The following is an 11,536-nucleotide window of genomic DNA, read 5'->3' as shown; positions in this document are numbered from 1 at the left end:
CATGCAACTAGTGTTTACAAAATGATGACAGATAAAGAAATAGTGTGTGCTGTGTGCATTCCATCACCTACAGTGGCATCTTTGGGGCTGGGAATAAATAAGTTCTGGTGATCACTGTGCATGTGTGTTTTGTCAAGAGGTGATGTCCTTTGAAGAGAAGGAATACTGAATTTCTGTGGTACTTTTCAGCTTATAATTACATATTTATTTTTGTGACTTTGATCCAGTCACCACTAGAGCTGTAAGCTGCATGGATGCTGAGTGGCATTTGTTTTGATTAGCTGTTGTGTTCCCAGTGTCTGGCTCAGTGCCAGCACTCCCTAGGCCCTCAAGCTTCTCAACAAATAAATGGTTTGGAGTCTGAAGACCCAACTGGGCATATTCCCATTTGTGTCTCTTGGCTACCCGCCCCACCCACCACCAATACGCATCACTTTTCATTTTGTGTTGCTCTAAGAGGGGCTTCATTATTCTTAGTTCCTAAGGTTGTTTTAAGGATTAAGTGAAAACTCACGAACGTGTCTTGATTTGTGTTCAGCGTAGAAGAGCTGATTAGTTATCCTTAGTCTCCTTCCTTCCTACCTGCTCCTCGCCTGTTACCCATCTCCAGTGGGAAGTGATAGTTTGGTAGGACTGAACAGGAAGGTGCCCACCTCTTCAGCTCCTGAAACTTATAAAATTCAAAACCCACTCTTTGAGGAGGGGCTTTATCTAGGAATCTACATGTAATGCCTACAAATAAAAAGCAGATCTAGAAAATTTAACCAAAATCAAAAGCCTGTCCTACCTTAATCTCGTCTTCCTTTTCCTGCGCAGAAGGGGAGAACGTTCTTGAATCATCAGATATCACGGAGTCACTTAATAAGGGTGGGTGGATGAATGAAATGTTGTCTGACGATGGCAAAGTGAGCTTCTAAAAGGAGATGAGAGAATACAGTCTGGTCCTCTAACATGTACAAAGGACACGGGTGGGGAAAGCAGCAGCCTTGTTGCCCAGAGAGAGAAAAATCACTGAGGACCAAGCCCGCCCGGAGGTGTCCTCTGAGGGAGAGAATGGAATCTCAGAGTGTCAAACTTACAGGACACCAGGGCATGGATCTGGAGTTTATGCTCTCACACCCTCCTTTTCCTCTCTGTAGCCACCTTGAGTATAATGGATCTCGATGGTTTTCTGTTCAAGAATGCGCAAGGCCAAACTTCAGACAGGACCTGGAAGAGTGATAAGTTTGGAGAACATTATTGAGTAACTGTTAAGTGTATTTTTGATAAGATTTAATAAATTTCAAAAACCTGTGAAGATAGGAACCAGAGGTTTCAGCTAGCACAGGTAAGACAGACACATTTGAATTGTCAGCAATTATATATTTTTTCCAATAGTTTTGAGAGTTTCTGAACCATAATCTCGTGCCACCATTATTACCCCCAGTTTGAGAACATTTCCCTCACTCCAAAAGTTCCCTGGTACCCATGTGCAGTTAATCCCCACTCCAACCCCCAGCCTTAGGCAGCCACTGACCTGCTGTCGCTGTAAATTTGCCTTTTCTGGACATCTCCTATGAATGGAATCGTGCAATGCATAGTGTTTTGTGTCTGGTATAATATGTTTGCTTGTATCAGCTTTGTTCCTTTTTATGAAGAACACACTTTGCTGACCCATTTACCAGTTGATTGGCATCGGAGTTATTTCCAATTTATGATTCTTAAGAAAAATGTTGCTGTGAGTATTTGTGGACATGTGTTTGTGTGGCATGTCTCCATCTCTCTCAGATTTCTAGGGTGGAATTGCTGGGTCGTATGGTAAGTTTATGTTTAACTTTTAAAGGAATGGCTAAACTGTCCAAAGTGGCTGTACATCCTTATCTTCCTACCTGCAGTGTATGAGGGTTCCCTACATCCTCACCAAAACCCAGTACTATCTTTTTAAAGAGAACCATTCTAGCTGGTGTGTGTCGGTATTTCAAGGTGGTTTTAGTTTGCATTTCCCTAGTGGCTAATGGCACTGAGCATCTTTACATGTGCTTATTTGCCATTTGTATATCTTCTTTGATGAAATGTCTATTCATTTATTTCCCCATTTTTACATGTGATGTTTCTTCTTATTCAGCTGTAAGAGATTGTTACAGATCCTAGATACAAATCCCTTATCAGATATGTGACTTACAAATATTTTCTCCAAGGCTGTTCCTTTTTCCCTTCATTCTTAAGACAATTTTTTAGAGCACTTTAAGGTTCATAGGAAAATTGAGGGGATGGTACAGAGATTCCCAATATACCCTCTGCTCTGCCCCCAAACACAGCCTCCTTGGCTGTCAATATCCCCAGTGAGAGTGGTATGTTTGTTACAACTGAAGAACTTACATTGACAACATGTCGTAATCACCCAAGGTATATAGTTTACATTATGGCTCATTCTTGGTGATGTATTCTTTGGATTTGGACAAATGTATGACATGTATCCTTCATTACTGGTGTCATATAGAGTATTTTCACTGCCCTAAAAGTCCCCTGTGCTTCCCCTATTCATTCTTCCCTGACACCCCCAAACTCTGATCATTTTACTGTCTCCATAGTTTTGCCTTTTCCAGAATGTCATATAGTTAGAGTCATATGATAGGCAGCATTTCCACATTGGCTTCTTTCACTTAGTGATATGCATTTAAGATTCTTCCATGTCTTTTCATGGCTTCATAGCTCATTTCTTCTTAATGCCGAATGATATTCCATTGGCTGTACCATAGTTATTTACCCATTCACCTACTGAAGGAATCTTGCTTGCTTTCAAGTTTTGGCAAATATGAATAAAGCTGCTGTAAACATCAGTGTGAAGTTTTTTTTTTTTTTTTTTTCCCCAGATGGACCTAATTTTTCAACTCCGTTGGGTAAATAGCGAGAATTGTGGTTGCTGGATCACATGGTAAAAGAAGCCACCAACCTGCCTTCCAAAGTTGCTGTTTCATTCTGTAGTCTTACTAGTAGTGAATGAGGCTTCCTGTTGTTCCATATTCTTGCCAGCACTTGGGTTTTGTTGATGTTCTGGATTTTGGTCATTTTATAAGTATGTAACGTTTCACCTTGCATTTCCCTGATGGCAAGATGTGGAGCACCTCTTCATATGCTTCTTTGTTATCTGTGTATCTTCTTTGGTGAGGTGTCTGTCAATGTCTTTGGCCCATTTTAAAATCAGGTTGTTCATTTTCATACTGTTGAGTTTAAGGAGTTCTTTGTGTATTTTGGATAACAGTCCTTTATCACGTCTCTTTTGCAAATATTTTCTACCAGTCTGTGGCTTGTCTTATTCTCTTGACATTATCTTTTGCAGGACAAAAGTTTTTAATTTTAATGAAGTTCATCTTACCAGTTCTTGCTTTCATGGATTGTGCTTTTTGATGTTGTAACCATGATGTAGCTACTATGATACAGTAACTATAATATAACGACTTGGCTATTGTAAATCACTGCCATACCCAAGGTCATTTAGTTTTCCTATGTTAAATTCTACTTTTATATTTTGCATTTTACATTTAGCTGATTTTAGTGGTAAAGCTTTGAGTTTCTCACCATTGAGTTTGGTGTTAGCTGTAAGTTCTTTGTACAGTCTTTAACAAGTTGAAGTAGTTTCCCTCTATTCCTAGTTTATATCGAGTTTTTATCATGAATGGGTGTTGGATTTTGTCAAATGCTTTTTTTTCTTTGCATTTGATATGATCATGTGATTTTTCTTTTTTAGTCCAATTGATGTGATGGATTACATTAACTGATTTTCAAATGTTGAACCAGCCTTGAACACTTGGGATAAATCCCAACTGTTATGGTGTATAATCCTTTTCATATATAAATTTGATTTGCTAACATGTTGTTCAGGATTTGGCCCCTATGTTCATAAGATATTGGTCTGTAGTTTTTTCATAATGTCTTTGTCTGGTTTTGGTATTAGGGTAATGCTGGCCTCATAAAATGAGTTAGGAAGTATCACCTTTGCATCTATCCTCTGAAAGAGATTGTAGAGAATTGGTACAATTTCTTCCTGTTTGGGAGAATTCAGTAGTGAACCATCTGGGCCTGGTGTCTTCTTTTTTGGAAGGTTATTAATTATTGATTCAATTTCTTTGATGTAGGCCTTTTCAGACAATTTATTTCTTCTTGTGTGAGATTTGGCAAATACGACTTTGAAGGAATTGTCCATTTCATCTAGGTTATCACATTTGTGGGCATAGAATTGTTCAAGGTGTTCCTTTATTATTCTTTTCATTTGCATAATATCTGCAGTGATGGCCTCTATTTCTTCTTTGATATCAGTAATCTGTGCCCTCTCTCTCACTTTCTCCCTTTCCCTCTTTCTTCTTCTTTTTTAGGGTAGCTTGGCTGTTGACATTTTCAAAGGGCCAGCTTTTGGTTTTACTGATTTTTTTTTTTTTGGTATTTATTTCTTGTTTTCAATTTCACTGATATCTGCTCCAATTCTTATTATTTCTTTTCTTCTGCTTACTTTAGATTTAATTTGCTCTTCTTTTTTCTGGTTTCCTGAAGTGAAAACTTGGGTTATTGATTTTTGATCTTTGTTCTCTTCTAATATATGCATTCAGCAGTATAAATCTCCCTCTAAGTGGTACTTTCACTTACAAATTTTGATATGTTTCATTTACATTTAGCTCAAGACATGCTAAAATTTCTCTTGAGATTTCTTCTTTGGCTGATGTGTTATTTAGAAGTGTGGTGTTTAACTTCCACATGTTTGGGGATTTTCCTGTTACTGATTTCTAGTTTAATTCCCTTAATGTGGTCTGAGAGCATTCATATGATTTATATTCTTTTAAATTTATTAAGATGTGTTCTATGGCCCAGAATGTGGTCTACGTTGAATTCCAAGGGAGCTTGAGAAGAATTTGTCTTTTGCTGTTGTTAGGTGTCTACAGATGTCAATTTTATCCAGTTGACTCATGGTGCTGTTGAGTTCAGCTACATCTTACTGAATTTCTGCCTGCTGCATCTGTCCATTTCTGGTAGTGGGGTGTTGAGGTCTCGAACTATGATAGTGTATCATCTTCTTCTCCTTAAAGTTCTATCAGTTGTGACTCACATAGTTTGACTCTCTGTTGTTAGGTGCATCACTTGATCATTTATTTTCTTAAATTTTCTTTTGAAGTTTGACACCTTTTAATTTTGATGTTCAGGTGATGAGTTTTGTCTCTTGAGGGCCCTGCGGGCAGGCTCAGAGTCGGCCAGGAGTGTGTGGTTCACCCAGACATTCTCCAGGTCTCCACTGTGCATGTGCATGGCCTCACTCAGGAATATGCTTGGTCCAGCCACACAATGCCAGGCTCATGGGGCCATTTGCCTGCCCCACTCACCCTCTGCTGCAATTGTCACTTTCACTGACAACTTCACTGGGTACAAGCATCATTCACTGTTTCAAATTAAGTAATGGCTTTGACGGCTGAGGTCCTCACGGTTCTGTCCCGCCCTGCCAGATCTCCATGTCAGCTAAGCTGACCGAGGAACAGGAGCAGCCCAGGGAAAGAACTCCTGATGCCCACTGGACAGCACTTTCCCCAAGATAAGTGGTTTTCATATTGCTGCATTTTTTTTCTTTGCTCTCTAGAGCGCTGAAATAATTTTGTCCAGCTTTATAGATCCTTTTTGGGGAGAGGCTATGTCAACCTCTTTCCTTAGATACAGCTGAGGATCTCACCCAGTCAATTTGATTTTAGAGTAGAAAAAGAAGGGATAGATCTTAATCCAAATATGACACTCCCAGCTGCAGAGCAGTGGCCATATATACATACTTATATTAAAATAAAAATAAAACGAAGGCCAGAAGAACTTAACGGAAGGTCTAAGTGAGACCCTTCAAACATACCTTCAATAGAATTTCCAGGTCCCCTGGGGGGAACACTGCAGAAGGTGCTGTGATTGTGGTCTATACAGGCAGGGTTCCTCGCCTGGGCTGGAGCCAGGGAGGGAGGAGAGGTGGCGGGAAAACTTCAGCAGGACCAGAGAGCCGGGCGCTTCCCCAGGTGCAGTGCAGGCTGTCACCCTCACCTACTTTCTTACCAGATCCCTTCTTGAAAGAATATTGGGAAGTGGCCCGTCTCTAAATCAAAAAGACATTTTAATGAGGATCTGTAGGATGACACAGAGGAGGAGTGCAGTATGGTTGGTTTTGTTCCCTGAGAATAAAAATCAACGGCTGGAGGGAATGTAAAATGTTACAACTGTTTTGGGAAATAGTTGGGCAGTTCCTCAATATGTCAAACAAAGAGTTACATATGGCCCAGCCATTCTACTCTTAGGTATATACTGGAGAGAAATGAAAATGCCCATTTACACAAACAACTGTATGTGGATTTTTTTTTTTTTACAATAGTAAAAAAATGGGAACAAATAATGTCCATCAAGTGGTGAATGGATAAATGAAATCTGCTATATCCACATACTGAACTAAAATATTGGCAACAAAAAGGAAGAAAGTTCTGATATATGCTACAGTATGAATGACTCTCTAACATATCTGTTCCCCAAAATAAGACAGTCCCTAAAGGCCACATATCACACGGTTCCATTACACAAAATGTCCAGAATAGGCATGTATAGACACACAGTAGATTAGTGGTCACCAGAGGCTGGGGACAGGGAGAAGAATGGGGGTGACTGCTAATGGTGTGAGGTTTCTTTTGGGGTGATGAAAACATTCTAAAATTAGACTATGTGACAGCTGCACAACTCTGTGAACATGCTAACATTGATACATACTTGAATTTTATAGTATGGTAATTACAGCTCAATAAGATTGTTTAAATATCTGACTATGGAATCTATAATAACAGGATCGACAGGGGAGGGTGTCCTGAGCCTGGAGAGGGGCAGGGAAGGGCTGCCAGTTGACTCCACAACCGGGGACCCCACAATGGTTCAGCCACCCATCCTCAAATTGTCCAATGGGCAGGACGGAGGGATGGAGTATTTAAGACTCTCAGCTAGACTGGACTGGGAGAAGGTGGGCAGGCTCTCTTCTCTGGCATGGCTGCAAAGGCCCTATGGCTCCTGCCCTGGGCTTGTAGCTGGGTGGGTCCCCCTGTGGGAAGAGGTGACTTGCTCAAGTGTACCCTCAAGGACTAAGCGACTTTGAATGTTTAAGATCAAACCCCAGTGACAGTTTGATACGAAGTGTTCAGGTATGTGGTTTGTGAAAGCTCAAATTCAACACAAGGATGATTTAAGCTTCCACATAAAGCAGATTGCATTAAAGTTGAAGACCCATATATAACACACGAAGTGAAATAAACCAGTCACCAAAGGACAAACGCCATGTGATTCCACTTACGTGCGGGGTCTCAGTCCATCTCACAGAAGCAGAGAACAGGGTGGTGGTGGCCAGGGTCCCCGTGGAGGGGCCTGAGGGGAGACACTGTTCACCGGGCATAAAGCTGCGGCTAGGTGGCGTGAGCAGCTTGGAGATCTGCTGTGCAGCACTGTGCCTACAGGTAACAACACTGTGCACTCAAAAATCTAAGTGGGCAAATCGCATGTTAAATGTTCTTACTACAGTTAAAAAGAGAAGTTGAAGTGGGGTAAGTCAAGGACCGCCTCTAATTCCTTCACTCAACAAATTCATCAAGCAGCTGCTCTGCCAGGCGCAGTTGTGACCAAAACGGATGCCAATCTCAGTCTCCATCTCAGTGGCTTTCACCCTGCAAGGGAGACATCACAAATGATAGCAGAGCAGACAGTGGGAGATGGTGGAGCGGAGGACAAGGCAGAGAAGGGTGACTGTGGAAGTCGGGGGCAGACGACGTGCCACTGTAAATCCTGCAGGGTGGTCAGGGCAGGCCTCTCTTGGAAGGTGATGTTTGAGACATGACTGAAGCAGGTGAGGGAGGAGGCAGAGGTTACAGTTGGGGTGAAGGCCCTGCCCTGGGGCGGGGAGCAGAGCAGAGTGAATGAGGCCAATCACTGCAGCTGAGTTGAGACTGGACCATGGCAGGTGAAGGCAGAAGTACAAAATCCTGCAGCCAGTCCCCAACCTATGGGTGGACCAGTGCTCAGGAGGGTCCACTCACACTGGATGTCAGCAGATACAAAGTCCTGGACAGAAGTATCCACACTTAGGAGGAGGAAGATGCAAACCAACGCTGTGAAACCTTTAATAAACACAGAAAGGCAGCCAAGAAGGCAGGGAAGTATTCACGCAAGACCAAGAACCCAGTCCCGGGGGAAAACAACCCTAAAAGAAGAGAATTTTCTAGGAAGGCCTTGTAATATATAAATCTGGTGAAAAATATCAATTCAATACAGAATCAAAGATGAGATGATGAAACAATAGAATATGAAAATGAAGACTGCAGAGCTAACAAAACCAATGGTGACAAGAGTGTCTTTCTCACTGATCTACAAACAGTAAGAAATGAGATAGACTTGCTGAAAATTCAATGACAGATTCCATACCTACACGAAGGCAAGCCTCTCGTATAAAGTTCTTGAAAAGGGTAGTTATGACATTTTTATATTATCCTCAAGGCCCAGTGGAGTATGTATCAGCATGGACATAGGAATTGCTACCTCAGAAGGAAAAATAAACCTACGTGGGTGGATCCACACCTGAACCACAAGCATACTTGGTAACACTGCCCAAGTAGATCTTGCTTCTTCCTCTTGGCAGAATCAGCCTACAGGGTTGGACTGTGATGACCCTTAAGTTTACAGCCAAAGGCTCTTTAGGTTGACCTTTGTTCCACAGTTTCTTTCTTTCTAATCAGGTTGCAAGGGGGGTGGCTTGCTTTTATGAACCAAAATAGTGTTTTTCAGGGATAGCTTTTGTTTGAAATGTACAGTAGTGCTTGAGGACAAGATCATGAAGGAATTATTTTTCTTTAAATAACTGTCCTCTGCCTGGAATACAGCTTGCAAATTTCCTTTGTCTTTGTTGAACAGGAAGTGTGACATTTGAAAGCCAAGGTTGAGTTCCAACCCTTTATCTTCTTGATAAAGCAGGGCATGATGGGAGGGAAGTGATACCCTAAGTACATTTTCATTGTAGTCATTCCCCTGCCAAACCCAACACCTCCCTCTACCAAAAAAAAAAAAAAAAAAAGGAAAATGGAAAATGGGACCTGAGAGCTGTTTGTAATAATCACTGGCCTGGGAGCTGGGAAGAGAAGAGGCAGAACTGCCAGCAGCAGGGCTTGGGGACGCCCAGCATCCCTCCGCATTCCTTTGCTCTTGTGTAAAGTGAGGGTCTGGGAGGCATGCTTTCCCAGGGCTCTTCCCACACCGACGCCCTGCCTGCTGTGTGTCTGAGTGAAGATGCACTCCTCCCATCAGGGCTTTAAATATCTAGGCTTTAGAAAACGTTTTAGCGCCCCATTCCTTTCATTTTCCTGTTTCCACATTAATGCTTCAATATATTGAGAACATACTGGTCAAGCACCACATGTCCTGTGTATGTTTCCTGATTTAACCCCTATGACTGTTCTCCAGGGGCAGGTATCATAAATCACAAGATTTACTTACGAGGAAGCTCAGATGTGGAGAAGTGGCCTCACATCACACAGTAACTGGCTGAATGACAACTTCAACCCCAGACTGACTCTCAGTTGCCAGGATCCTGACCAGTACATCATATTAGGTAGAAATGTACCTAATATGAAAGGATTACAGGTTTTTTTTTTTTTTTACAATATCAAAATTTTGGAGTCTTGATCTAGAAGAACGTGACTTAACAAAGACCTTATTGGAAACCCCAATGCTTCAGAGATGCAGGTGGCCCCAGCAGGGAGCCCAGTGTGGCCAGGACTGGTCTTGCACTTGGCAAGTTTCAACAGGAGCCCCGCTGAAAACCCCAGGCCTGCGATTAAGAATACTGCTCCCCAAGGAGAGTGCGGACCTGCTACTTTACAGTTTAGGTAGCATCTCATGTATCTTCCCCTTGGACCAGAGCTTCTCAAAGTCTGACTCCCAGAGCCCCAGGAGTCCTGAAGACCCTTTCATGGGGTCTGCAAGGTGAAGCCCATTTTCATAAAAATACTGAAATGTGATTTGCCTTTTCCCACTACCTTGATACTTGTACAGAACCGAGGTGCAAAAGCAGCGGTAGGACTGCTGGAACCTGAGCACGGAATCAGGCAGTGCCACCACACTGCTACTAGTCAGGATATGTTCTTTGTCACCAAGCACTTGCAGTAAGAAGGCAAATGTCTGCTTCACTTAAGAATGTCCTTGGAGAAGCAGTAAAGTTACTACTTTCATGAAGCCTTGAACCTTAGGTTGTGTGACACAAAATGAGAGGCACCTGTAAGGTACCTGCATCCTGAAGTGCAGTTTGTCTCGAAGAAAAGCACGTGTGCAACTGAGTGTGGCCGGCCTGCTGCTCCTTTCACCGCACACCCACCGTGCGCCGTCTCTCCCCGAAAGGACGGCTGACAACTACGGTGCTTTGGCAGAAATGGTCTTGAAGTTAACAGGGTGAGCCTATTGCCTCAAAAACAAAAACAAAAACGAAAACAAAAACAAAAACCCAGCAAACAGTACTTACTGCCATTGATAAAATTTTAGAGTTTAAGCAAAAATCCTAATTTTGGAAAACTTGTGATATCCACCGCTGTGAGTTTGACTTAGAATTTCCTGAGACTGCTGGGAATATTTTTTATTACGTATGATGTGACTTTTTGATATATTACAGAATGAAATATATCAACACTTGGAAGACATACACACACCATGGTAGCAGTGATGTAGTTCCCAATGGCCAGCGGGTGCTGTAAAGTTATGCATGGGTAAAAGACAGATTCAAAGTGCAGATAAACTAATGGATTTTAAGGGAATAGAGTATAAAATGTTCATTAATGTAGTTTCAAATGCCATATAGTAATCAATCTTTAAGAAACTTAAAACTACCAAGAAACAATGACCCAAACAGGCTATTAAAATACTCCCCCACTTTCCAACCACATACCTGTGTGAGGCTGGATTTTCCTCATATGTGTCAGCCAAAACAAAGTCTCACCAAAGACTGAATGTAGAAGCAGATATGAGAATCCACCTGTGTTCAATTAAGGCAGACATTAAAGAGATTTGCAGAATCATAAAACCATGCCACTCTTTTCACTAATTTTTTTTTTAAGGGGGCAGTTTGGAAAAGTTTATTTTTTTTATAGAAATACGTAACTGATGTTAATACATAATAGTTTCATCATTGCTATTTCTAATATAAATATACATCTTTTAAAAATCTGTTTTGCTAATACAAGGACTACTAATAGATGCAACCCATATAAACAATAGCAGTTAAGGTCCTTGACAGTGTTTAAGGATCAAAAGGTCTTAAGACCAACAAGGTGAAGCAGCGTTATCTTAGACTCCTCCCATCCTCACAGTCAGTACTCACACGGGGGACCTGGTGCACTGACAGGGCCTTCAGAAGTTCACAAGCTGAGGAGAGCTGCCCTCTTCTCTGAATTTCGGTGCCATGGCTCTCCCAACACCATGCTATCTCTAAGCATGGGAGCTTGGTGTGGTGCCATTTCTAGCAGAAGTCAAAAGG

The sequence above is a fragment of the Camelus ferus genome, chromosome 2, assembly GCF_009834535.1.
Source record: "Camelus ferus isolate YT-003-E chromosome 2, BCGSAC_Cfer_1.0, whole genome shotgun sequence".
NCBI lineage: Eukaryota > Metazoa > Chordata > Mammalia > Artiodactyla > Camelidae > Camelus > Camelus ferus.
The sequence above is the reverse complement of the archived record's forward strand: the minus strand, read 5'-3'. Positions refer to the sequence as shown.